Here is a 27,713-nt window from a genome sequence, read left to right as displayed (position 1 = left end):
GGAAGTATGAAAATCTCTGTTAAGTTTTTAACTTAAGAGAAAGCCTCATGATGAACTCTCTTGTCTGACTGAAGACTGAGTTATTCTTCAAAAGAAACAGGAGTGAACTCAGGTTTTAACTTTGGATCTGCTTTGTAGTCTGTTATAAATAAAGCTTTTCAGACTTTAAGATACTAGGACTCAGAATGGTGAGGTTAGAGGTGTTACCAATAGATCATTAGTAATATGAGTGTGGTAGCTGTTGAAATAAGGAGTGATGTGTGTAGGAAAGAATGACCTATCTCTTGCTCTTGGCTGATGGAGGAGATGAATTATGCAGAACACTTAGCCACCTCTTTGGTCAAGAACATGATACATGCTTGGTACTGAGTAATCCTTGCCACTGATGATGATATATGTAATCCATAGGTAAAACACTCTCTGTGACCTTTGGTTTGCTGATAGCATTCTCTGAAAGAAGTGTATGGGCTGGCATGCTTGCCAGTTTTCCTTTGAAGAGCTCTCTGGACCTGGGTAATGGTCCAACTTGTTCTTTATTATGGCAATGAATTCTCTATGCTTTCTCTTCATTCTCTCTGCACCAGAAAAGCAGGTTTTATACAGTGGGCTGGGAGGCTGAGGGAAGGATTTGCTAAAAATTGCCTTGGCAGTCACCATTTGGGAGCATGATATAAAGGGCAAGACTTGAATGTAATTTTACAAGTGGGTAATGCATTAAATGCTGAAAGTAGGAGTACTGATCTTGCTCCAGGCAGCAGTGACCACTGGAGCTTTTCTCCTAAGAAAAGCATAAAAGGAGCTGCATGATTCTTAGAGTAAGAAGCATCTCTAATATCTGGGTACATTTTCAAAGTAATTCTTTCATCAGTCCATTCCATCTGTGAAGTGTGGAGACCTCAAATGAAATTTTTGTACCACTGTTCAGGATCAACTTTTTAATTTGGCCAGGTCAGTTAACATACTATGGTGAACCCGTTTTAAAAAAAAAAGGGAAAATTTTGGAACAGGGCTCTGTTTACAGGGTCATAGAATTGCTGAGGTTGCAGGGATCTCTGGAGGTTGTGTAGCCAATCCTTTGCTCAAAACATCTAGAGCGGGTTGCACAGGACTGTGTGCAGCTGGGTTTTGAATCTCTCCAGTCTCTGGGGATGGAGACTCCACTGTCTCTCTGGGTCACCTGTATCTGTGTTGGACTAACCTCACAGTGAGAGCTTTCTTCTGTTTAAATGTGGTTGCTTGTGTTTTCAGTTGTGCCTGTTTCATCTTGTTCTTTCAGTGAGCCCCTGGGAAGAGGCTTCATCTTCTTTGCGGTCCCTTCTTTGTCGCGTGGGCATGCTCCTTGCCTGTGGTCAGCTTGCCCATTGAGGGTCCCACATCTTGCTCTGCAAATCCATTTTGCTAGTAGCCAGTTGCCCTCCAACGTCTGCTAGCACAAAAGGAGAGGGAGGGCTAAACAGAAAGGCGGGAAGAAGAGAAAATGACAAAGAGAAAAGAGTAAGAGATGTGGTGGGAGGTGGGTGGGAGTGTGTAGAGCAATGCAGGCATCTGGAGACATTATGCTGGTTGCAGCAGGCTGGCTTACCTCAGCTACATTGTAGTGCTATTGAGGGAAGACCACATGTCAAGCCACAAGTGTTTTTATGCCTGGTCACTTAAGCAGGATTAATGCATCCTGTCGTTGTAAACAATGACATTAGTATGAATCAACAAGGATGTGTGAGTTTTTTCTCTGAGGTTGGTACATACGCTTCCAGGACAGCCAGGAATTTTCAGCAGTCTTTGTAATGGCATAAATTCAGACAGTTTTGGTGTGATTTAATAAAAGGTTTGGCTGGGCAGCTCACTTTGCCTTATTAAGCTGTCTGTTAAGGCAGACTTTTCCAGGAATGGCCTTTCAGTAAAACATCATGATGCCTAAAGGAGCAACAATAGTTTTATGACAAGCCAGTACAACAATGTGTTCGTTATGGAGGACATGGTGAAAGAAGCCTTCTGTGGTCACTTAAAAGATCACTGGCATTCATGTTTTAATCCAGTGGTGGTCCTCTAGAGTAGATGGTGCAGTACTGTGTTTAGGAGTCCTTTATGGTGGTTGTAAAATGGAGGTTGTGTGATAAGATTGATTCTGGCGTTTCATAACACATGTACACTGGAGCAGAGAATTCCTTGGTGTTTGGAAATCACACAGGCATACTGGGAATCTTTCTTAGCTCAGAAGTAGTTGCAGCTTGTCCTTATCATTAATCCATATCCACATCCACTGTTAATAGGTCACTCAAAGTCAGTGGAGCAGTATCTGTCCACCCTTTGTACTTTTGTTTTTTTTCTTCCAGAGGATTGAAAGTCATCCAAGAAACATAAAATACGGGTTTCCTTTTCAAAGTCACCAGAGGTATGATCCATGTGATCCATGCTATGGTGTTAGAACAGTGCCATCAAAATTCTCTTTACTGCATCTGGGCACATGCCAAGGCCTGTGTCCCAGATGTCCCTTTTCTTAACCAGCTGCCTCTTTCTGCCAAGTCGAGTGGTCCTAGTCCATGTTTCGGTGAAGCTCCTCTTTGGCCCACCGTTCAAAGGACAGCAGCCACTCACCTCTGTCTGAGCTCTGCTTGCTTTAGGACTCCTTGGTGTTATAAGGAAACAGAGATCACAAAAAGTCTTGCTGGCTGCCTCTCCTGACCTAAAGGCCCTGGTCCATCCCACAGGTCTGAGATGGCAGGGGGGTTTCATGTGTTAAGACCAGATTTACTTATTTGAAGCTATTTGTCATAATGTTTGATTTGTATTCTGAAGGAGTGACGATGCCAAAATCCTGGCAAAAGCATGGTGCAGCAATTGTAATATATAGTGGAATTGCAATGCAAGCTGCTTCCCCTTGCCAGTCTCTGCATGCTCCACTGTCAGCAAGAAGGTGGATTTATTCTAATTAGAGAGGTTCCATACCATGGGTTGAATACAAATATAGCCTGGAAATGTTCAGACAACCTGCGTAGTGTGGCATTTTCAGTATTTTTCCCTAGCAGTTTGCATTGTGGCACTTAATTTACAAGAGTGTGTGTTGTATTTTTTCCCCATGTTAGGTCATTTTATCCAGCACTTCTGAAGGACAAATCTTTTGCTACACATAAACCAAGTCCTGAAACTTGGTGGGAGTAAAAGGAGTGTCTGTGTAATGTTATTATTTGGAGATTCAAAGTCAAGGATTCTAGGGTAATTGTGTCAAACATAATGTCAAATACCTTTCATATCTGAGATCTGTCTGCATCAAGGCAGAGGCACAGATCCATTAAAACATGTCCCAGGATCAAGGCTTTTGCTGACTGTATCAGGAGTTTCAGATTTTTAGGCATTCTGACTGAAGTGAGTTAATTTTCAATTTTCCATCATAAAAAAGGGAGGGAGAGAGCAGCCTACAGAGGATGTGTACAGTACAAAGCACATATACACAAAGCTATACTAACCTTTGAAATACTCATAAACAATTTCTGTAGAGAGCAGGGACGGCTTTTAAGCAGCAGGAGCCAAAATGTGGAAAGCAGCAAATATGCATCCCATTTTCTGTGCCATGGTGCTGGAGCCAGGGGTGTCTGGTGAAATCTCATAATGAAACAGTTGTTTGAGCAGTTGAATACAGCTCAGCAAAGCAGCTCTTGAACTAACATGGGCTGCCTGTCTGCCAGCAAACAGATAATTACACTCCGTTGTTTAATTGCACTTCCATGAAAACTGCAATATGTTTTTTGTAAGATCCACCATGAAAATGTGTTCTGCTTGTGGATCCTGCATATAGGCATCAAAATATTGGGGAGGGAGTGTCAGGTACAGAGGTAATGCTCTATATGCTGAACAATCTGCAGAGTCAAGCATATGTAAGTGACTCCCTCATAGCTTTCGCAGAGGAAAACTGTACTGTATAAGCAGAGAACCTGTTGCTTGGTTTCCTGAGGTCCTTTTGATTCAGATTACCAAATTCAGATACCTGGAAGGCACTGCAGCTCTGGATACATTTGAGGAATCTCACTGTGATTCCTTGAGTAGTTGAAAAAAAAACAAAACAAAACCACATCTGACTGAATTTTCCTACTGTCCCACTAATTCATTTTCTTCCTGAAAACCACTGAACAGTGGCCAGGGTCACTTTTTGGGAAGGTGTTTTTTTTGTGGTTTTTTTTTTTTTTAAATTATCTCAATTGCTGAATATAAATCTTGGCCATTGTCAACCTCCAGTTTCTCATATTAGTATCATTTCTTATTCTGAAAGTAGTATTTAAATAGAATTTATTCTCTTTCCACAAGAATCAACCATTAACAGATAATTTAACAGAGAAATTGACAATTCAGAGATGCAAGTTGTGCCATGTTTTTTGTTAAGCGTTTGAATTTCATAAAATTAGGAGCATGTTGTGAAATCTGAGGGATATACACATATGGAATGTGACAGTCTGGAAAGTCTGAGTCTGCAAAGAGATCCTAAAGAATCTTCTACTTATACTCCCAAAAATCAATAACCTACAGAAACAATGTGGTCTGTAATCCATTACACTGAAAACTCTGGAGAGCAATAGGAGTCACATGGCACAGAGCCATATGTATTTAAATTGAAAGCCTTATAAGATGAGATGAATAAACATCTTGGAATAACAAACCCGCTTCTGTAAATTCACAGGTTGCAACAGCTAGCAGATAAAAAGTAAGGAAGCAAGAAGCTGGAAGAGTTTTGATCACCAGGAAGATCTGAACCAATGGACTACTGTATGGATATAGATATGTTTGAAGGCATCTGCTCTTCCCATTACAAGGTAAGGAACAAATGGATTTCTCTGCTGGCTTGTGTCTCTTCAGTTAGTGCAGCTCCGTTTTGTTGCACTGCCCAAGGTAATAGTGGAGATGTTCTCCAAAGCTTATTCAACCTAGGGCTGACTGCTAATAACTGTGGCCAGATATTAATAACATAAATGGATGATATGCAGATCCAAAAAGGCCTCAAGTTTCAAAAGCCAAAGAAATTTGGATCCTTGGGGCCTGTAAAATTCAAAGTTTTATTATATGAAATACCTGTTCAGATAGCTCTACAGGTTGTCTATTTTTAGCATGTGCTAATAGAAGACCTTCCTGCTCACCTGAGGCATCTTTTTATGTGCTTAATAATTGCTGTAGACTGAAGCAGACTTGAAAACTGTGCGTAGTGTAGCAGCTAATCCGGAGAAAAAGTCCCTAAACTGGATGTCAGAAAATGTCTCTTTACTGGAGATGCAAGTTGTGTCACTTTCTTTGTACAGTTTAGTGTTTTTCTTTCAGGATTGTTATATGGTTTGTTTACAAAACTTGCTTAATTTGCCTTTTTGTTTTCCCCTACCAGTAAAAATAATTACTTACTGGTCTAAGCTGAAGGTGGTGGAGGGCTTGATACATTTGCTGGGCGTCTTTTGCCTGATGCCCAGATATATTGTCACTTACTCTGAATGTTTGCTTTGCTGAGTTGTTTTCAGGGAAGGTACAAAACACAGCTTTTCAAAAAGCTGCTTGAAACTGGTAGAAACATTTGAGAAATACATGAACTGAACTTGTTTTAAAGTAAAATTTCTCATTTTCGAGATGATATAGTTCTGCATGTCTGGGAAGTGGCGATGTGGGACTTCTTCATATTTTAACAACTCGGATCAACACAAGTTTGCTACAAAGCAAATGCAAAACCATACCGCCTCTGTGTTACTCAGGAGCTCAAATCAGGCAGCTGAGCAGTTGGAAAAAGAGGCAGCTGCAGCTGGGCTTAGCTGGTCTCTGCTTTAAGCCAGAGAGGCTGAAGAGAGGAAGTTCAACTCCAGTCAATGTCACACTTAATTTCTCCATTTTCACCAGCCAGTGTTAAATTATGAGGGAACAATCCTGTGCAGTGCACTGCATTTGCTTCTATTCTGTATGGAAATATGACCACCAGGGTTACCAGTCTGCTGTTTTCACGAGTGTGAGATAGCCAGTCTCCTTCTTTTGTGGAAGAACTAAATTGAAGAGGTCCTTAGGTGGGGAATGTAGCAGACTGGCACTGCATCCTGTAGATATAGGGGGGCCTCCCTTGCATGCTGAAATAACAGGAATGACATGTATAAAGTATTCAGAAAATGCAAAGATAAGCAATAGCAAATAAAACTTAAAAGGAAAAACACATTCAAACTCTTGAGTACTTGGGGCATTCCAGTAATTTTCTGTAACTGTTGTTAGGAAGGAATGTACATAGATCATAAAAAACTGTAGGATCTGGTCTAGATAGCAGACACTTCTCTAGAGTTTTATTTTCTCTACCAGATGGTTGTGTAACCCCTGATGTCCACACCCAAGTGCCCCAGTAGAGTCTGTATTACCACGGGTTATTGCCAGCTCCCATAAGTACAAATGTCTGCTGGTCTGTGCTTTCTTGTTTGAACACCTTTACACATGGTGTGTGCAGGGGGGACGGGGAACGACAGCTTTGGTTCTGTGTACGAGAAGGGACAATGCCATTTCCTGTGCCACCTTGCCTGCTTTAATCATGTCCTTCTCTGGATCAGAGCTTCTGAGTTTGTGCTTCTTGGCACCGCAGGAAGCCCAGCCCTGGCAGGGCCTCTGGCTGTTGTGTGGCAAGTAATCCTTCCAAATAGGATTTGCATTCTTGCCGCAGCAGTTCTGGGCATAGAGACTGAATACATGGAGGCAAATTGTGCTTACACAGACATAGCTCAAGCGCAGCCATTCAGAGCACCAGCTGATGACAGAGCTGCGCACAAATTGAGTATCTGAAAAGAACTTGTACTAGAGGCTAAGAAAAATGTACAGGGCCAGAGTATTCTGCAGTGTCTTCGTTAACTGGATTTATTGGTGCTGCTTCACAGCAGAAATGTTGTTAGAGCCCCAGAGTTGCTTTGTTACTTTTCATTGCCAAAGGCTGTCATTCCTGCAGTGTTGCTGTGTGGAAATGAGAGCTTGCAACTCAGCTCCCCCTGAATGGTCTTGGTCTTCACCTAAAACATCCTTGCTCTTTCAGTGCTGTGCACTCCCTGCTTTAAAGCTCCTGAGATGATCTGCTATAGTGGCTCTCATGTTGGTATAGTATATATAGTATAGTTTATATAGTATATGTTGTATAGTGATTCTTGATGTTAGCCTGCAGCTGTTGGATAGAGTAAATAACTGAAGGTAATAATGGCTTAAATCAAAGCCAGACTTTGAAGTTCTGAGCTTTTGAATTGTGGTTTATTTGTGGGCATTATTCTTGATAGCTTTTTGGCTGTGTTTATCCAGTTTTGGCTGAGAAATGATTGAAACACCAAACAAAACTTAGGAACTGAAGGAAGAAGCAATCTTCTAGTTTTATACCCAACACAGATATTCCAATATTATGAGAAGTTATGTGAGTTTCAGTTAATATTAATTTAATGAAAATGAAAGCCTGAAAAGCTCTGAAAAGTCCTAGATTAGAAAAGTTTAAAACTGAATAAATATTTTATTCAACCCATCCAAATATTTTATAGCTCTAGTTTTGTTGTGGGTTTTTTGTTTGTTTCCTCTGTAGAACATAAGGACATGTTTTTTCTCCATTTTGAAGTGCAGGTAATTTTTAATTCAAACATTTATTTTTAAAGTAAGGATAGCTGAATCAAAATGAGTTCACTTTGCTAGGAGATTGTAGTCCAGTGAAAGATAGCCTTATAATTTTATAATGTAAAAAAAAAAAAAAGCCTTTGTTAATAACTTAGTACTGTCTTTCTCCTTTCTGGTGCACTGAATTTTATGTTCCTAGTGCTCATTTTCTGGTAGTGCTAAGGGACTCCAGGCCTTGATGAGGCCTCAGTTGTTCTGCATACGTTGTTGGGTCCCACATAAATCGCAAATGCATCTTTCCGCAAAGAATATATGATCAAAGAGGCACGAAAGATTGGATGGGTATGACCCAGGAGCATAGGGACAGTGAGACATTTTTCATCAGCATGGTAAGCAGTGCCTTCAGGAACCTGCAGGCAGCCATTTACATATACAACCCTGTAGCCTTGAGGTGGTTGTGTTTTAAGGTGGCGGAGAATCAAAGCATTTCATCCATGCAAGTGGGGAAGGATCCGAAGAATTGCACACCGTGTCACTATAGTACTCCCTCTGTGCTGTTTTGATTTGAATAAGAGAAGTTTGATTTAAATCAGCTTGGAAATGGAAGCAGGTTCTTGGCAGTGGGGGGAAGCCTTTTCCTTTTGGAAGCGAGTGTGACATATAGCTCACCTGTCCTGCTGTGTAATTTGTCCTGACATTTGCTGGCACAGTAAGTTCTTACTAACTGCAGTGACATTTGCCCCATGTGACATAATTCTGAACACTTTTTCATAATACTTCCACTTGAACTGAACGCGGCCAAACTGTCTTTTCTAATTTCAGCCCTCTTGATCCTTTGTCCCCAGTGATAAGTTCTGCCTTGCGGTGTTTCCCAGTGCTCCCTGAAGTAACAAGATGAGATAGCAGCTAGCAACCCCAGGTTTTTCCCTTGTTGGTACTCAAGATCATGCTAGAAGTCGCTGATCCTTTATGAGCTGAGTCCTGAAGGAGTTAGCTTCACAAGCCAGCCCTCCCAAAGCAGACATTAAGATACAGAAGTAACAACAGAGCCACCTAATAATGAGGTGTTTGTTCTTGCTTCTATTACTACTAATGCTGGTAGCTAGTCACAGAATATTATATTCAAAACCCATCAAAAGGGGAACGGTAGATCACAAAGATCACAGTCTAAACATGCAACCCCCCCCATTTTTTTGTTGTCTTGATGGGGAATTGTTTCAACTTTGTTTTCAATTTGTTTCTAAAAGGAAAGTATTCAGTGTTCTTTAGTAAAGAATACCTAAACACTTGTTGCTGCTTATTCATCTATTCAAGCAGCCTGTGAGATGCAGCAGTTATTTCTTGATGATTAGGTGGAAAATAAAGTTGTTTTGATCGCATTTTGTTCATGTTGATGACACTGAATCTACATAATTCATTCAACTTGGTGAGGCAAATCCTGACAAGTTTGATTACTATTTCTAACAGTAAATGATAGTGTATCTTTTGGGGCGGTAGGAGACTGGGGATGAAAACTGTTTTGGCTGCAGTTAAATGTTGTCAAGTGTGGTGGAAAATTCACTTTCCTTCAGTAAGTGGAGGAATTTGGGATTATGGCCTCTTTTTCGGTATCTGGTATGGAAAAAAAATGGTATATTGTATAAAATCAGTCTGTGAAATCTGATAAAAAGTTAAACTTGCTATGAGACTAATCTCAGAGGGTCCATCAGTCCTGGCAGAAAGAAAGAAGCAGGAACCTGGCTATGCAGGATGTCATAGTGCTTCGTCTGGTTTCTCACCAAGCATAGAAATAAAAGCTGGGCGACTTTAGGTATTTAATTATTCAGCCTTAGTTTCTTCACAATCCATAATGAGCTGTAGTTTTGAGGACAACCTCCTATCAGCTCTGTGGGGTGGAGAAATGCCTTTATCCCACCCCCTATACAGATGGCCGCTGAGATTAGCCCAGGACTGTGCTAAGCAGAGAACTAAATTCCATTTGTAAAACTAAGCACCAGACCTGGCTATACTTTTACATCTGTGTTCTGCTTTCTGCAGAATGAATGGGCCATGCCATACCTCTCCTCAGAGAGGTATTAAGGACAGTCTGTGAAATTTCAGCCGTGCATTTCTAGGTTAGATTTAAAGTGAGTAAAAAGGTCACACTTCAACTCTTTGCTCTTCAGGAAGAGAACTGAAAATAGTAAATGGAGTACAGAGAGACACAAAAATTCAAGGGAGACACAGTTTTCAAGAAGCAGGCCATACTGAACTTTTAAACTCTTACCTGTCTGCAGAGGTGAAATTGCAGCTGAGATAGCATCACTTTGTGCCAAAGAGGTCCCTATAAATGAAGATCCTCATACAAGAAGTTAAGTCAGTATAGAAAATCTATACAGGGTGACATATGTATTTGTTTTTGTATTTGTGCTATTAATTGCATTCTAGATTACTAGAAGCAAATTTTTAAAGCTCTGTTTGTGATTTAACCTTTTCTTTTTGGTTTCTGTTTTCCTCATGTCTTATTCCTTCTTACATGCATATGGTGATTGCTTAGATTTAGTTAGATTTTATATTGCTTAAAAACAAGCCTTTGCAAAAGCAAATTCAAACATTCTTTTTAAAAACCTCTCTCTCAGCATTTAGCACGCCAACAGCAGTGCTAAGAAGCCAAGGGAATGCCTGCAAGTAGGAAGGCAGAAGCACATCAAGTGAAGTGTCACAAGTGAAAACCAGCATCCTCTTTTGCAACTAGGGAATTGTTTATGGCTGTGAAAAGCTTGCTGACTGCAGAGTTGTCAAATCAAAGTGCTTTAAAAGTCTGGAAAGATTTTGACTTCTAAATGTTCTGTAAAAGCCCATCTTCATGCGTTTCAGTGTGGCATTCAAAGTTAAACTGTTGGCTTCTTTCTAAATGTGTACAGACATGGGGAACAGATATATATGATAGACTATGTCAGAAGAAGGTGGCACAGTGGTGGTTCTTTGCTAGAAGGTGAGATGAAAGATGATCTGGACCTGCTCTTACTGACAGGATCTGATTGGGGGTTTTTTGCATGGCTTTAGCTGATTTCCTAATCGTCCTCCTTAAATCTTTCCTTTGGCTGAATGGAGTAATAGCTTGAATTTGGGAATGAAATGAGGAGATGTAAATATATGTGCAGTTGCTGAAGCTCCAGACTGTTAAAAATGCAGACTGCTGATATTATACAACTGTGGTCTTGTTTGAACAACGTGATCAGCAGGCAGCATTGTCTAGGCATACTAGTGAACTACCAAATAAGTATTTAATTCCTTAAATCCTCTATTGTGGTTGTCTTTTGTATTCATCAGTGTCATAACTCATGTTCTCTTTTACAGCTACTTGAAGAAAAGGTTGGTGCTTTTTTTTAAAGTTTTGTTCTTTGTCCTAATCTTTTTTTTTTTTTTTTTTTTTAATACAGTGAAGTATTGTACTTCTTGCTCATTTAGCTGCATCCTCTGCTGCCTTTCCTTGCTCAGCCTAGTCAAATTTTGGATGTAGGATACATTGTCTATACACTTCAGGTAGTTCAGCTGCTCTGCCTTTTATGCTGAATCTTTTTTCATTTTCCAGACCATAGTCCAGAAGAGACTTTCAAAGCTAAGAATGACTTCAGAGAGTCACCTTGTTCTGTTCTTCCTGGTTTGGTCGTATTAGCTGCTCATGCCTTGTCTTATGGTAAAGGCAATTCCAAAAATGGTGCACGTAAAATCTTACTCTCAGAGCTTTTCTTCAAATTGAAAGATGTTTAACCTATCACAATAAAGATACTAATTTGCAATTGTTTCTTTCTCTTTTGAAATGTCATCTCCATGCCCCTGAGTATAATCTCTCTTAACATGATGTCTTAGGCAGACAGTGTTTATTTTATTTCCCAATTCTGTCACAAAACCTAATAGCTTTCAGAATGGAAGCTGTCAGGTACCACTTAGCAGGAGCCACCACACTTCTATTTTGTACTTTCTTTGGCAGTTTAATCATACTGTATTCTTCAGTTTACTGCTTCTCAGTAGTAGTAGTTTTCATCTTTCTTCATCTTTCATTAAGGCAAGACATAATTTATGTCTTGCCTTGATTTTCCCTTTTTGGAGGATGTGACATCTTTCTCCTTTCCCCTTAGGCTGTTGAAATTCTTCTTTCATCTTCCTGCACTTTTCCAGGTTAATTTTAGTTATCTGCTTACGGGTGAGCAATCTGTTTTTATCCAGCTTTACACTAAGCGGAATCTTCTTTGTGTTCCCCTCCTGGGACTGAACATCCCTTGAACTTTTGCTCCATGGAAAAGTATATTCTGCTTCTCAATCATAAAAATATCAAACACATTTTCATGCTAGGTGGCAGCTTTTTTTGTTTCTTACCTAAATGCATATCAACTAGATTTACAGGATGTCTCTTAATCTAATGCTAGCATTGCTATATAGTCCTGTGCTAAACTTACTAGGCATGGCTGATATCATGTCTGTCAGTCTCCTGCAGCATCAGTTGCATGTATATATATATGAAACCTGTGCTTTGTGCTCTTCACACACTTGTGTAAAACTTCCCGTTGACTTTCGGTTGGGTATCTGCTGAGTTTCCAGCCTTGTCCCATCCAGAATCTTTTCTAATTTAATGTTGCTGCTCGCATGATTCACGTTGCAGAACACCTAATTTCCAGGCTTAGAAGAGTGAAGGAAACCTGGAACTTGTTAAAAAAATTTGGCAAGAAGTGGAGGTGGTAATTTTCAACAACCCAGCCAGAAATAAGTTGAGAAAACTTAATGCCTGGTTTTTCTCTGATGTAACTGGTACCATGTATTTCAGAAATAAAAAAGTGAAATTCATATGCTGTACACATGGCAGATCAGAGCAAAGCAGTCCTAATGAAATAGCAGTCCTTTCTCTCTTCACATAAGCAGCTGCTAGGACAGAAGTGCTGTGATTTTTCTCCTGCACAAGTAGAAAAGGCACAGAAAAGTGATGTCATGTAACCTGTAAGGGAGATGTTCCTTAGAAATTTCCCTAGAGTGTTGGTTTTCAAGTATGAAGTCTGTCTAGATTGATCAGTAGATGAGTTCAGGTATAGAAGGAGCCATTCTGCAGATCTTTCCCTGCAAGACTGCAGAAAATTTCTAACTACCTCAGATATCAGAAGCACCATCTCATCTAAGGTGTGCATCTGTTTCAGTGGAGCAAAAAGGAAATAATTGGCTACTTTCCCAAATGTGTGTTTAGTTTTTAAGAACCATAGGGTACAGAGTACCAGCAGGGCTCCCTCAGAATTAGGTTTGGATAGATGGCTGCCAGCAGTGACTTCTTCTTAAAAGGAAAGGTGATTTTAGATATCAGCAACTAATAGTACAAAACCAGTCTAGCACTCAGTCTGATAGCACCACTGTTGAAGTTTGGTGCCGAGGCAGGAGCTTGGGAGAGAGTCAGGGAAGGCGTTGAGGGTGTGGGAAGATAATTTTCACACTCTGCACAAGTAACATAAGCTCTGTGTTTAATCTACTATCCTGAAATCTGACGTGGATAGATATCCTCAGGGAATTTTCACAGACTAATTGTAAATTCTTATTTGACGAGAGGAGAACTCACTGAAACATTGCAGGAAGGGTAGCTGTGAAAATTTTTCCACACTTTTTTATTTCAGTGCTTCATATCTCCAGTTTAACCCTATGTCCTACTGAATTGCCTTAATTTTCCCTGTCTCATATAGAATACATTAGTGGGTTATGACAAATATTCACACCTGCTGCAACAATGGGATCATTCACTATTTTTCTTCAAACTTCCAGTAATATTGTTCAGTGCCTGTGGCACACAACCTTGCAGTGATGCAATGGCCTAGCCTCAGGCTTTCCCAGTGTTTTGTGTGCAATGATTAAACTTTACAATACCTTCTGAGGCAGCATCTGACCTGTTAGGCAGTGCTCTGTGACTAGTTACATTGTCATTATTGTAGCTGTTTATGAGTATGATGTTGGGTAAAATCATGGAAGCTGGCCCCATCACATATGGGGGAGTATTTCTCCTCCCAAGGTCTTAACACTATAACAGGAATGACAAAAATAGAAACTGTGAATCTCAACTCCTGGGAGAGTGATTTCATCATTGGGCAGTGTCTCTTCCCTTGAGAACTTCTGTGTATTTGCTTTACAAATCTTCTTTCTACTTTTGTTGCAAAGAAGTAGTCTGACTAAATAAATTTTTAAATGAAGGTAGTTGCAGTAGTACATCTCTTCCATTGGGGGTTTGCATTGTCTTTCTTTCTAAGTTAGATATACTAGGAATTATACTGAACTACTTGCTGTGTAGTCAATACTGCATGAAAATTGACAACATTCAAGCACCTTTTTGGAATAGAATGACCTTACTGATGTTGCAAGGCAAGTTAGTTCTGTTAGTTGTTTGTTGAAAATCAACCGAAACACAACATTATGTTTTGTTTCCCTCATCCCTGTGTCACAACCCCCAATTTTTTGTGTAGATGTTAAAATCAGGGGGTTTTATACCTTATAAAAATTTCTGCATTCTAAATGCAACAAAATTTGCAAAACGTGATTACCAAAGGACTGTTAAAGCCGATTTCTTATCACTGGAGCTTAGAAGCTCTAGCTGACAGCTGGGTTTACATGTAACTAGGTAAAGGTCAGAAGTAATCCACCTCTTCGCATTCTGGCACTGCAGATCCATTCTAAATACAGTAACTAGCTGCAGAGGTGGGTTCTGTTTAGATCTCCCTCCAGGCATGCACAATATGATGAGAAAAGGAGCCAATGAAAGCTTAGTTTTTTGTTTTGAGAGGGCTTACCCAGTTCCTTTTACTAAAGATCAAACTGCCCACTGCTTTGCCTTAATATCACCATCATCTGAAATAACATACTGACTACTCCAGAATAACACTGACCACAAATCCTGGTCAGGAACAGTAAAAGTAGCTGATAACATAGTGCTGCAGGGGAAGGGCAGGAGCTGTTACAGAGACAGGTTCTGTGCACCTTTGTTCACTGATTTCTGGGACCAGTCCAATGGCTGAATTTATTTGCTTTGTCTCCTCCTGTTTTATTAACTGTGATTTATTTATTTATTGATCTTTAAGTTGTAATTTGGGTTTGTTTGATTTGGAGGGTTTTTTTTATTTTGGTTTGGATTTTTAACTTGGTGTTGGAGATAACCGCCTCAAGGGAATCCATAGGGGCATTTTCTCCCATTTATGAAGCATTTTCTACTGTGAGGATAATCAAGTCTCTACTTAGTATGAAGCAATCTTTCGTAATTTATGCTTGAATCTTGGCTGCAGACTACAGAATATATATTTTTGGAAAAGCACAGGAGATCTCTTACTGAAATTGAAAGTATACTTTCTACTGACTTAATGGCTGAAACTGGTTTTGGTGTTTTTGTGCAATTGTTTTCCATGATTTAGACAGGACTGATCACAGGAGAATGATGAAGATTTAATAGCAAGAAATTAGTGTTAATTAGAAACCGTGGGGTCCTGCAATGACCCTAGAGATCCCTGGAGTAGGCATGACTTTTTGAACGCGATACTGGTTTCTTGTCTCTGAAACAGTTACACCCCAAAGTGTGGGTAAAGTTGTTGTAAAATGTGCGCTTCAGAAGGTGTCATTCATCAAGATAAAGAGGCTTATTTTTTGTTTGTTTCTGTTTTGGATCTATTTGAATAAACATGAACCAGTTACTCTCTCTCCCACTGACTCATCAGTCAATGTGAGAGATTTTGATCCTATGCTATTAATGATAATAGTTTTAATTGCAATGTTTTTATGCAGTGCTTTTAGTTGGACTTCTCCTCCCAGAGTTTATATTATTTTTGTTACTTTTTGTACTACAGCATTGTTTAGCACATTTGAAAATTATATTTTGCTCAAACTCAGAATTTCTTCTGTCATTTTGCAGTAAAACAGTGTTATGTTACCATATTTTTATAACCTTCTGTAGAACACCATCACTTGATTCCAGCATAATTTCTGTTTATTTAAAAGGCTGACACATTATAGTTTATTTCAGATCAGAAAAAATTAATTAACGGAAATATCAGGTATGAATGAAGAGTATTAGTCATCTCCACAGCTTTTCTCTTCACTCTTTTTCCTTCATAGGAAGGAAAAATTCAACTACTAATATTTTTATTTTCTTTATTCAGTGACAATTACCTTAAAAACTAGGCAACTTTCTGTATTTATTCTTGATTCTGGGCCATGTACTTTCAAGGCTATGTACTTAAGTCACTGTCCTCTCAGATATTCTCTCCCAGTTATTACTGCAGGTTACTGTTTGGTATGAACAGGAGTACAGACTCAGGTTTCAAAACAATTTATCTATTCTGATCTGTGAAATGAAATACCAGTAGTTTAATTTTTTTTTTAAATTAATAATTACAATGTATTTATACTGTCTTTCAATTCACATATTACCCAGCAGATGATGAAAAAGATCATGGATAACTCAATTTATCACCATGCCAAAGCAGGGTTGTTCCTGGTGTCATGTTTTCCATTGCATTACGCAACAGAAAAAAGTGTACACTTCTTGGTAACTTAAAGGAGTGATTGCCCATAATTTCCTCCTCCTCCTGTCTAGGTAAGGTTGAGGTTCTTAAATGAGTTTTGTTAAGAGGCTCATTCTTTCTTGCAGTCTGAAGTTCATCAATGTAGAATGGCATTTGCTGAGATGAATTTTGTGCAAATAATGGAGCATTTTATAAACCTTAATGACAGGTGGTGAAATTGGAAGAGAAAACCTGTGACCCCTTAAGTTAAAAGGGTCTGAAAAGATAGAAGTGTTGCTTCTTGAGGGTCTTCTCTGGTGGTTTATTAAGTGGTTGGCTTATGGACTCTGCAGTAAACATTGGGCTTTTAATTCCAACCTCCCAGGAGAATTCAGTAGTATGTAGATTTCCTGGTTAGCCAGGAAGAGTTGTGGATTCAGTCCCTCATTATGGAAGTGGCTGTATTTCTTCACCAGAATTACTAACCTTCCTGTGATCTAGAGAGAGAGGCTGATCTGTAGTATGAGTCCTTTCCCATTCCATAACTCTTTATCTATGTGAAAGGATTGGCAGTCCCTCCTACTCATATAAAGTCACCTTCATGCAGGTAAAACTTTTTTTCTCCTCTCTTCTTTCTCACAGCCCACCAAACTTGCTCAACTAAACCTTTAGTTGTATTTAAAAGGCTACTTTAAAAATGTTTCCGTTGCTTTTTGCAAAATTACATTTAGTCTCTTCCAGAAATAATTTCCAGTGTGAAAGTGCTTCAAGTGAGCCCCTTCTTCAAGAGGAAAGTTTTTGCACTCTCTTATTTAATAGAGGAAAACATTGAAGAAACTATGAAACTTGAACTGCTGTGGCTTGTATTTTCACTTAAACCAGCTACCACAAATGATGACTGAAGGATGTACAATCTAGCCTTTATCTTGCTTGATTAGCAGACCCATTGACTGAATTTTGTTCTTCCTGACACTAAGGAAGTGAAGCTGCTTGCCCAGCCTTCTCAGTTCCGGCCAGCTAATTATCTCTGTGGTATTAAATGCAAACAAACCAAAAAAGGCAAACGGTTTATGCTAGGTTTTGAAAAGAGATGTTAGATATTCATTCCCATTTGTTCTTATTGTTAAGGAATTGTGCTGACAAAAGCACTTTGCTCATGAAAGAAGACGAATGGAAGGAGAGGGCAAGGCAGCATTAATACTACTGAGGGATGTGCATGTGGCTTGGCAAATTGAGCAAGTGGAGGAGGTGGGGTCAGGGTTCCTGACTTCACAGCTGATACACTGATTTTCTCAGTTTAACTGATTTACTCTGTGACACAGAGTACCTTGGCTCTTCAGTACGCCCATCCATAAGAAGGTTATGTTACCTGATTTAATAAAGGGTTCTGCAGATCATTTTGTAAAATGCATTGGGTAATTTGAATGGGAAGATTTATAGCTGGATAGGCACAGATGTAGAAATACAAATACGCATCTTAGCCTAGTGCAGTTATAGAGTACAGCACTACTGCCACCGGTGGAAAGGACTGAAAAAATCCCCTGAAAGCTGTTAAGTGATTTCTTGAATCTTTTCATGCTTATACTAGATGCTGCTTTTGTTCAGCAACAAATGTGGGGTGATATGCAACTCAGTGCACGGATAGAGGCAGAAGTGTGAGGAGAAAGGATCATTTGTTGAGGTTTTTTAATTCCTTTGTAACTTAACTTGTCATTAGAACCAAAATTCATTCTTTCTCTCCTCTGGAGCCCTAGCTATTTACTCAGTGTTAAGTCACTGGTATTTTAGATGAGAGAATTTCAATGCCCATGAATTACATCTTGAGGAGAAATAAAAGGCTTTTTCAAACATGCTTTTCTTGAAGACAGGGTACTGGTTCCCTGGTCAGCTTCAGGATGGTGATTTTTAGATTATTATAGCAGCTCTTCTCTGAACACTTACTCTTCCTATGGCTCATCAGTTCCATTTGCAAATCACTCAGTTTTTAAACCATTTAATGACTCTGTTTTAAAAACTATTTAAAGCTGTAGTGATCTGCCAAAAATAATGCGAACCTGTTCTTCTACAGCACTGTAGGATTCATTCCCCTTGCTTTGTGTCTTCCATGTATTTTTCCTTTAGATTCCTCTTCCTCTTTCTTCAGCTTCAGCTGTCCTTGTGGCAGTGGTGTTCAGATGGAGTAGAAAGAAAGAAGGGAGAGCTCCCTGAAAGCATATTTGCTACACTGAGGGAGAAGCCTATTGGTATGTGTCAGCAGGGACACAGGCAAGAGGTAACAGATGGCATGAAAGGAAAGGTAAGAAGCCAAGGGAACAGCATTTGTCGAAGAAGGATAAGTAATGTCAAAGCAATGTGCAGGGAAAGGAGACAGCTGGGGGTCTAAGGCAAAGGTGGTCAGAGCTTGAAAGTGCACAAATACCATTCTTCGCAGAAAGAGCCTTCTCAGGGGTGAATGGCCGATGGTGACCTGATGCCTACTGGGGGAAAAGCTTTGGCCTCCCCACACTGAGCTGAAAGACCCTGTTTTTTTTACATCAAACGATAAACAGACCTCCCAAGTACTTTGATTCATGTTTCTTCTTGAAAGTGTCCTGTGCCATTAGTACGTGGGTACAAATTGAAAGAGGGGAAAATTAGGTTCAATATTAAGAAGAAATTCTTTACTGTGAAGGTGATGAGACTCTGGAACAGATTGGCTAGGGCAGTTGTGGATGCCCCAACCCTGGCATTGTTCAAGGCCAGGTCGGATAAGGCTGTGAGCAACCTGGGAGGTGTCCCTGCCCATTCTGGGACTAGATATCTTTAAGGTCCCTTCCAATCCCTTAACATTCCGTGATTCTACGATTAAGCCATGCAGTAAGGGAAGAAGCTACACGGCTGCAGCTGGGAGGTGTTTATTTTGCCTAACCAGTATGGCTGCATTAACATGAATAAATGTGGCCAGCATGCCCAGGGTCACTCAAGCCCTGAGCACAGCTAGCTACATGCAGCTCAGCTCTGTATAATCAAACATTTTTTAGTTTTTAGATGATAGCCACATGTAAACTGCTTGCTTGGTGTACTGTCTGTAGATTTCTAACTCCCGAAGTGTGTCTGGGAATTGTCAAATCCAGGACAGTGACCCTTTGAGTGATTCAACAGCAAGGGTGATTGTTTTCCAACACCCAGGCTGGCTTTCTCTGAAGGGTATAGAAGGAGGTGGAAAGTTGGCATTATAGTGATAATGGAAGGTCAGAGATAGGCAGTGAGGATGCACAATGAGTCACATTGATCTTGACATTCTCTACAACCCAAAGTTTTTTGTGTTGACTTTACTTCAGGAACTGAGAGAATATTTTCAACAAGTTTTGCTTTTGAATGCCTGAAGTAAGTTTGAGCCTGAGGAGCTTGGTTGGAAAAGTGAACAGGGACTGATTGCAAGTCCTCTTCCACAGAACTGCTTCAGTTTTTTTCAGAACTCTCTTCACAAGGAGAACAAGATTATCGGGACTTTATTCCATGAGGACCAGCTATGAAACAAGGCTAAAATGAGGCACTTTTCTGTTGACTACACAAGGAATTGCACTTGCCAATGCCATTATGTCAATGTCATTGTAATGCCCATTTGCAGCAATGCTGTAAGCAAACTTATACCATGGTTTATTTCTAACTAATTAAAGTCTTATTTAGGAATGAGTAATTTGTACACTAGAATGATTTATTTATTTATTTAAAATCACAGAGGCAGGCATTTCTTGCTGAGGTCTGCTGCCTCTGTAATGCAACTTCTTATCTCAAAAATGATCTGGGGTTGCTTCTCTCTGAATTCAGGCATCTGTGACGTTAATGTTACTGCATTTTATAATTGGTACTTGATAGTTTGAGTGGATAATCAGCTAAGACATAAATGCAGCTTACCAGGAAACAATTGAGAATTTAGGATAATAAGACTGATTAGACGCTGTTATTCCAGTCTCATGCTAAGATAATTCTACTGAGTTGAAGTTGTACAAATAATGCTGTAAGATGTGCAGTGGTCAGGCAGGCCCCCTTCACATATGCTGAACTGCCTGTCTTTGAGCAGACACTGTCTAAAAGGTAGTAAGCTCTTGTTAGTGGAAAGATTATATATGGTCCTCAAGTCTAGGATCATAGACATTGCTTTCCTGAGATCTTTGCTCCTTCTTTCACAGAAGAGTTTGAAAAACAGTTAATAACATCTCAAAGCAGTCGTAATTTAAAATACTTTTCTCCTGTTATCTAGACACTTTATTTTAGATTAAAGCATAAAGGGAGAAGTAGCTTGTCCAGCATTATATAAGCATAGTGGCTTCCATCATTCTTGGGGAATGCTTGTGTGCTGGTAAAGCAGGTGTTAATGCTCTGTGAAGGAGGAAACTGAGTGCATTTTTTGGACAAGCACAAAACTGGCAGCACACAATTTGTACAGGCTTTTAAATCGGGGCCCAAGCAGTGGAAGGAAGCCATGTGGTCCACTTGAGCTGTTAGGTGAAGGTGAACAAAGAAAGCTTTATACTACCTTTGGTACAAGCCTTCATGAGTACCAATTTAGTCTGTGTCACAAAAGGTACCAGCCTTATTGTCTATGTGTCAAAGGGAGTTGATGCAGAGCCTGGTGTGGAAGATGTTGCTGAATATCGTGGCACAGGAAGGAGGCCATTATTTGTAGCACAGGAAGAAGACCACTCTGTCTTTTGTCCCAAGGGCTCATTCTGGCCCTGATTCCCATGGTCTGCAAATGGAGAGAGTTCGGTGATGATAATTGCAAGCTGATTTTTTTTTTTTTTTTTTTTTTTTTTTTTTTTTTTTTTTTTTTTTTTTTTGGCATATGCTTCACTGATACCAGGAAGTACTTCTACTAAGAAGATGGACGTGTCAGTATCTTGTGCTGCTCTGGGACTTGCATAACCTGAATTGTTTGGATCTTTTTCTCAGATTCCTCTGCACTTATTAGGCTCATGAAATCCACGCACTCTGTGGAGCAGTTAATGCTCTCTCCAAAAGTGCTGGCTAATCCCCAAATGTGTGTTTGGCATGTCCTTGACAACTTCAATGTCACAGGAACAGCAGCTGGAGCTGTGTGTTCAGTGGCCATATGATGGTTGGTTGGGGTGTGTTAGACATATGCTGGATGTTCAGGGCTATTTAAAGGATTAATTCACATAAGCCATGCAACTGTACTGAAGCTAGTGGTCTTCAGTCTGGGCTCATTGCTTTGTCATGCTTAAGCACAACAAACTATTCATCTTATTCCCAGTTTATTTTTGCTCCCAAAAATTTGCTAAGGGGGAAAAAAACGCCTCATGAAAATAACAGAACAGCTTCCATGACTGGTTGGAAGGGAAAGAATGAATGAATGAATTTCCCTAGCTTTCCTGTTCTAGGCTGTCTGGCTGAAGCCAGCTGCCCAGTCTGTCTGGTTCATAGATCTGAGTGAACCGCAGTACCGAGGAAAGACACTGGAATTGGTGGGTGGGGAGCTTTTCTGCAGAGGTTATTAAAGTAGAGGGGAAAGAAAACTACTGTTTTAAGAAACAGGCTACCAGTGAAATGATTGCTTTTTTAAGCAATTTGGGACAATGACTGCTTTTCAAGCTAGTAGTCCCAGATTTCTTCTTTAGTTACTGACTATATATTGGGTTATTCTTTTAGGTCTTTACAACAGACTTTTTTTTTCCCCTTTTTTTTTCTTTTCTTTTTTTTCCTTTTTTTTTTTTTTTTTCCTTTTATTTTCTTTTTTCTTTTTCATAATGGCACTTTTCTATTTCCTGCACAATAAACGTTATTTCACTGTGTCTTCCAAGCATAGGAAGCGTCACTTTTTTTTTTCTTTCTTTGAAGTTAATAGATTTACTTTGTTGTTCTTAGGCTGAGAATTTTTTAATTATTACTTTGTTTGTAGGTATGGCAAAAGTCCTGAAAACTGTTGTCCAAAAGGAACTGGTTTGAATTTTTGCTTTGATGCCAAAGGAATTTCTGTAAAGGAAGGGAAAACTCTGATCTCTTTGTCACTGAGAACATGTCTGAATTGATTTCAGTAAATCACAGAATTACAGAATCTGTAAAATTGGTGTCATTCTTAACCACTGGAAAAAGACACTGCATTATTGTCTTACTTCTTAATAACAGTACAGTACCATTTCCATCAAGGTTAGACAATTCTGAAGCTGTTGGTAACTGTTCCAGTGGATCAGCATTGCTGTGACACAGGAAGACTGAGATTCCAATTTCTGTTCATTTTTTGAGGTACCAACTGTCCATTGATCTGTCCTTCTATCAAGCTGCTATTGCTGAGCTATACATTAACTTTCTATTAGACAACATTTTCCTATTCCCCCCCACATTTCTGGAATACTTGTTTTATTTCTTTAGGCATATATTTATTCATTTATAATACATCCTGCAAGATGAATCTGTATGAAGAGCTGACTGTAATTCAGCCATGTCATCACAGCAGATTTTTCCAAGGAGAACTGGAAAATCCCACTATGACAGTCAGAGCCCAGCTGCACATCTTAAAACTTACTGCAGCTCTGAACAAATCAATTGTACAATTAAAATAATGAAGTGGATCTCAAATGTTTTTATTGCAACCAAACAAATAGACACACAATGAACATGGCCCTGCCACTGTTGACTGACATAAAACATTAGGAAATGTCATATTTCATGGTGCAGTTAAATGCTCAACAGCCCTATCTCAGCATGGATGTCACATTTATATTGTAACAGTGCTTTATGATGGCTGTGATTTTTATTGATGACCCTTGCTACCCATATAAAACATGTTTTCTTCTTGTAACTGTGTTGTCAAACCAACATCACCCCTCTTCCTTACTCTACATCCACGGCAGTTTTCCACAGGTGTATGCAGGCATTTCACCTGTTTAAGTGCTTAAAAAACCCCATCACTCATAGATTAAAACTGCAAGATCAAATTATAACATTTCTTACAGTTCCTCTCCCAAAAGTGTATGTGGCACAGAACTTTATGGGAAGGAAATGTAATATCAAAATCTTACATAGCAAGAAAAACTAATCCATGTCCTGCTAAAGATGCTGATTTGTGGGGTTTGGGAATGATCTTAGCTTTGATAATGAACTGAATACAAATCACTTGAAATATGAGCATTTGCCTTGTTCCTTCAGAGGACTTACACTAAACTTATGGTTAAATACCATTTCCGCTGTGGTCAGCCAAAGATAGTGTTAACCGAAGGAAGTTTGTTTAAGTTCAGAGACGCCAAATCAGCTGTCTCAAATAATCAGTAGGAATAAGGGTTTTTTGATTATTTTGGCACCTTTTACATCCTTATTCTTGCAAAGCTGGAAATACTGTGTGAATAGTGTCCCTCTGGAGGAAAAAAAAAAAAAAAAAAGTATTTTATTTGCAGCCTGGAATGGAGAGATCTGAAACCTGGTTAAAATGAAAACCAAAGAAAATTGTTTGAATCGGGCTGATGTCTGAAGAAAACTTGCTCTGAATGCTGGACTGTGTATTACTTCATGTTAAAAATGCCCCCATTGTTCAAACTTGTGTCTTAGCTAATAGATTGAATTTATTTTGTGATGTCAACTGAAGGTGCATTGTATGTTGGGATGGGAAATAATTTGTGTGTTTTGTGGAAAGAAACCTGATTTGGTTAGGAAAATTACTTATAAATGCCAGGTACACTCGTGGCTAGAATTTCAGTCTGTTAACCTACTGAATTTACAGTCAGAATTTAGGTATAGGTGGGATCTAAAATAGGGCGGGTTAGATAATCTTTCTAGCTAGATAGGTGAGCACATTTTCTAGGAATAAAAAACTGACTGATTTTTTCCTTTTCAAAGTAGTTAATGTCCTCCAAGGTCTCTTCCTCAGCCTTTACAAGCAGAGTATAAACATTGAGGGAGGGATGAATCTTCAGTGCAGGAGTTTCACACCAGCCAGCAAGAAGCATTCTCCCTCTAAATGGTGCTGAGCCCTCACTGTACAGCGAGGCATTGCCTGGGCTCTACAGCAGTTCTGCCTCTTTCTAGTTGTGTTGAACACATTGCAGTTTGGAAAATTTAATCTACAGGGCAGGTCTTGTACAGTTGTCAAATGCATTTTTGTTATGAAACAGGGATGTTTAGGGTCTCAGAAATTCCAGACAATGAGTTGAAACTTTTTTCTTTTCCTTGTCTGTAAAATTCCACAAGCAGAAAAAAAAAGGATGTGAAGAGGAAAAGAGTAGTCTTAATCACAGTTATCTGCTGTAATAGGCTTGGAATTCAAAGAAAGGCTGATAGTCTTGAGGCTTTTGACGTCCTTTACTGTAAAAAAATTGCTCAGGCACATTGTCTGCAGGCCCTGTCCCTTTCCCTGTCCTCCTGCATGGGCTGTGCCGCTCATAAATAGGGTTGTGCTCTCCCTTGCTGAGTTCTGTACAAACTTGGTGTGGGTTCACTTGGAAAACTGAAGCTAAAAAAGCAGACGTAGCAAACAGAATTATGTGTTCTCACCTGTTTTGTCTGAGGTAAAGCAAGTTGTTTACTGACCTTTTCTTGCTTTAATGATCTCCATGTTCCATCTCTTATTCCAGGAAGCTTTGCTTATCTGCTGGTACCTATGACTAGAAAGCATTAATTTGGACACCCGGATGACAAAGAATTTTTTATTTACACTGAGGCAGCTGCAGTGTTGGAGTGCATCCTTCGAGGATAAGAGCACATGACGGACACTAATTGGAAGACTTTGAAAACTGAGCAGTATCTGCCTTGAATTATAACCTTGTGCTATGCTCTGCACAAGATCTTTATGATCAAGGCTGAAAGTCTTAGAACTAGGACAGAGTTTCAGGAAAAAAAAAAAAAAACATTGGCAGTTCTAGAAATGCCTCACGTAGGGATGAGTGGTAGACGTGCCTTTCAACTGCATGGGCCTGAAGGAGACAAAAAAAAATTGATGTGCTCTTGGGGAATTCTGAGCTGTGTTGTGGTAGTTCTGCACGAATTGTAGACCTTTGTTAATTTAAGTGCTAAGGCCTCAAGACCTGAACAGGCTGATTTTTCGTGTGCAGAGTTCTGCCAAAGACTGCTTTGTAGATTGGCTTTTTTGGTATCTATGAGCTTTACAAGCCACTGTACAGTGGACACAATGAAAAGCATATAATCCAGAAGTACAGATAGTGAAAACCATTATCTCACCAGGAAGTATAAAAGGGCTTGCCACTGAGGCAAGAAGCCGAGTAAAAAACTTTGACAAATGGTAACTTTTTGGAGCTTTTCTGGATTTGCAAGGCTATACGTAGAGTATCAGCTGGGGCAGAAACCAATCATCAGTTTTAGCGGGACATTCATGATGGCAGTGACTGTCACGTGAAGGGAGGCAGCAGCCTGATGGAGAATTACCTTATCATTCACCTAAGATGGCAGCATCTGAGAAAGGGGAACTAGATAGAAATGCCAGTTGTGTCTGACAAGGTGCGTTGTTGTAAGAAGCATGTGCAGTGATGTTTGCCATTTTCCTTTGCAGGACTGCCTGGCAGCCAGGTTGCTCTCAGGAGCAGTATGTTGATTTGCAACAAAAGGAGGCTTGCTGTATCTTGGTCACTTTGGGTAGTTTCTGTAGTAGACAACAGTTCAGTCACAAGATCCTGTGTTTTTTGTGTGTCCTCTAGAAACGAATCACTGTCCCTGCCCACCCTTTCTTTTGAAAATGTACATCCGCCTGTGATAAAACACAAATTTAGACTATTGTGCCAGAAATCTGTTCAATGTTTTCGTAATGCAGCTGGAGTGATTTTAGGCATGTGTTTCTTTTCTTTAGCTTGCTTGCCAGTCATGTTTATGCCTTAAAGAGCACATTGTTCATGGTACTGTTTGGCCATCTTTATGAAACCCTTTTTCAATCGTGTTGGCGGTTTATGTCTAAAGATGGAAAGCTTTTTAGTCTTGGTCCTTCACAGAGGCACTTCAGTAAAGATAAACACTTGGTATATAAAGAACAAGGCTAGATATAATAAAAGAGTTGTTTGCTTGACTTATTTGGATGCGGTGATTTTTTTACGTGGATGCAGCTAGTGTTGGTTTCCTGTGTAGACTGACTTTTAGCAGGGGGTTTTCACTTACAGGGTTGCTCTGGGGATTTGTTATATTCATCTCTTGTCATAGAAGGAAAATGCTATTTTTTAAAATAACTTCTACATGACAGCTTTACTAACCCAGGTATCTGAAATGCAGATCTCACTTTTGTGGAGATTTGAGGGTCACATGTTCCTGTACAACAAAAAGCCCTTCATTGCTATGTGTGTCTCATCACAATATGAAATGCTGACCTAAAGCCTTGCTTGTGTTTCTCTTTGTATATCCTGGCAGCAGAGTAGCTGCTGTTGCTGCTGCAGGAATAACAAAATCTTCCAATTACCATCTGTCATGTCATACTTATAATTTTAAAGATCCAGCCACGGCTCTCCTGGTGCAATTGGCTACGAATCCTGATTGACGTTAATAGCTATTTTTAAAAATCAGAAACTGGGCTTTATTTCTGACAAGAGGAGCATGTTTGATTGATACTGAACTCATTACAATAATATAGTCCAGTCCTGGAGTCCTGCAGTGACATTTAAGACAGCTTTGTTTCACATCCACATGTACAACTGTGTTTTAGTTGTGTAGGGCCTGCTCCAATGCTTTGAATTTAATGCCAGGTTTGGGGGGTTCAAATAAGGAAGAGGAAGGGAAGGGGCATCTGTAGAGGCAGTGAACAGCCCTTTTAGAGAGTGGAGAAAAATAAGTAAAATGTAACTCTTATGCATTGACTTTAGCCATATTTTGTTTGCAGAGATGCATATACCTTTTTTAAGCCATGACATGCTGGCATCAAAAAATGCTCTGCAGGGGTAGTAAATCCCTAGTATTTGGAACAAGCTCATTATGTGCTTGAGAAATGGAGACTTTTGATTATCCTTACTTCCATCATTCATACTTGATTGCTTTTTATTTTATATACAGTAAGTAGTTATGAGAGATATAGGCAAAAAGTTTTGATGCAGCTTTGAAGCCTAGAAGGCTAGAAATAATATTTTTTTGCCAAAATGGTGGGGGGGGTGTGGGGTGTGCAGGGGAGGAAGAGTCAGTCAGACTTGTGTGAACTAAGTTGACAAAAGTAAATACTGCACTAGCTTTAGTTGCATTGATTACTAGAAAAAGAAGAGACAGCTGTGAATGAAGTCTAAAGGACACCACCTGTGGCCTGAAAAATCAATATATTAGAATAAACTGTGTAAAACATTGGCTGTAGTTGAAAAGCATGTTCTGTTGAGAAAATCTTTAGAAGTAGGTATTGTATGTCAGAATTTTGCCTTGTATTCAGTTGTTTGTCTGCTTCTGTATATTTTTAATAATTGTGAACAAACTAAAAGGAAATTCTGAAGGGTGGTTTTTTTCTTTTCTTGTGACATATTTCTAGACTTTTCAGTGCTCAAAACACTTAACTTTAAGGTTAAGCAATAACACAGTAGCATCTAAGTGTGCCACCAAAACTAGCCCTACAATTTCTGTGCAATGTTAAGGTGTTTTTGATGATTATGACCCTGTTTCTGTCATGTATGATAAAGTTTTAAAGGGTTTCCTTACACCTCTCTGCCTTATTTTTTGTGTTGTGAGTTTGAAGGT

At 39.5% G+C, this 27,713-nt stretch overlaps 1 protein-coding gene across 2 annotated transcripts in view; it reads left to right on the top strand.

Moving 5' to 3' along the window:
- TMEM108 (transmembrane protein 108) overlaps nt 1-27,713 on the top strand; it is a 162,556-nt gene that overhangs the window by 2,838 nt on the left and 132,005 nt on the right. For both annotated transcript variants that reach the window (XM_040064588.1, XM_040064577.1), the window contains exon 2: nt 4,670-4,802. The gene's annotated coding sequence lies outside the window, so the exon portion shown is untranslated. The remainder of the gene's footprint in view (nt 1-4,669; nt 4,803-27,713) is intronic.

The sequence above is a fragment of the Hirundo rustica genome, chromosome 1 (assembly GCF_015227805.2).
Source record: "Hirundo rustica isolate bHirRus1 chromosome 1, bHirRus1.pri.v3, whole genome shotgun sequence".
NCBI lineage: Eukaryota > Metazoa > Chordata > Aves > Passeriformes > Hirundinidae > Hirundo > Hirundo rustica.
The sequence above is the reverse complement of the archived record's forward strand: the minus strand, read 5'-3'. Positions and strand labels throughout refer to the sequence as shown.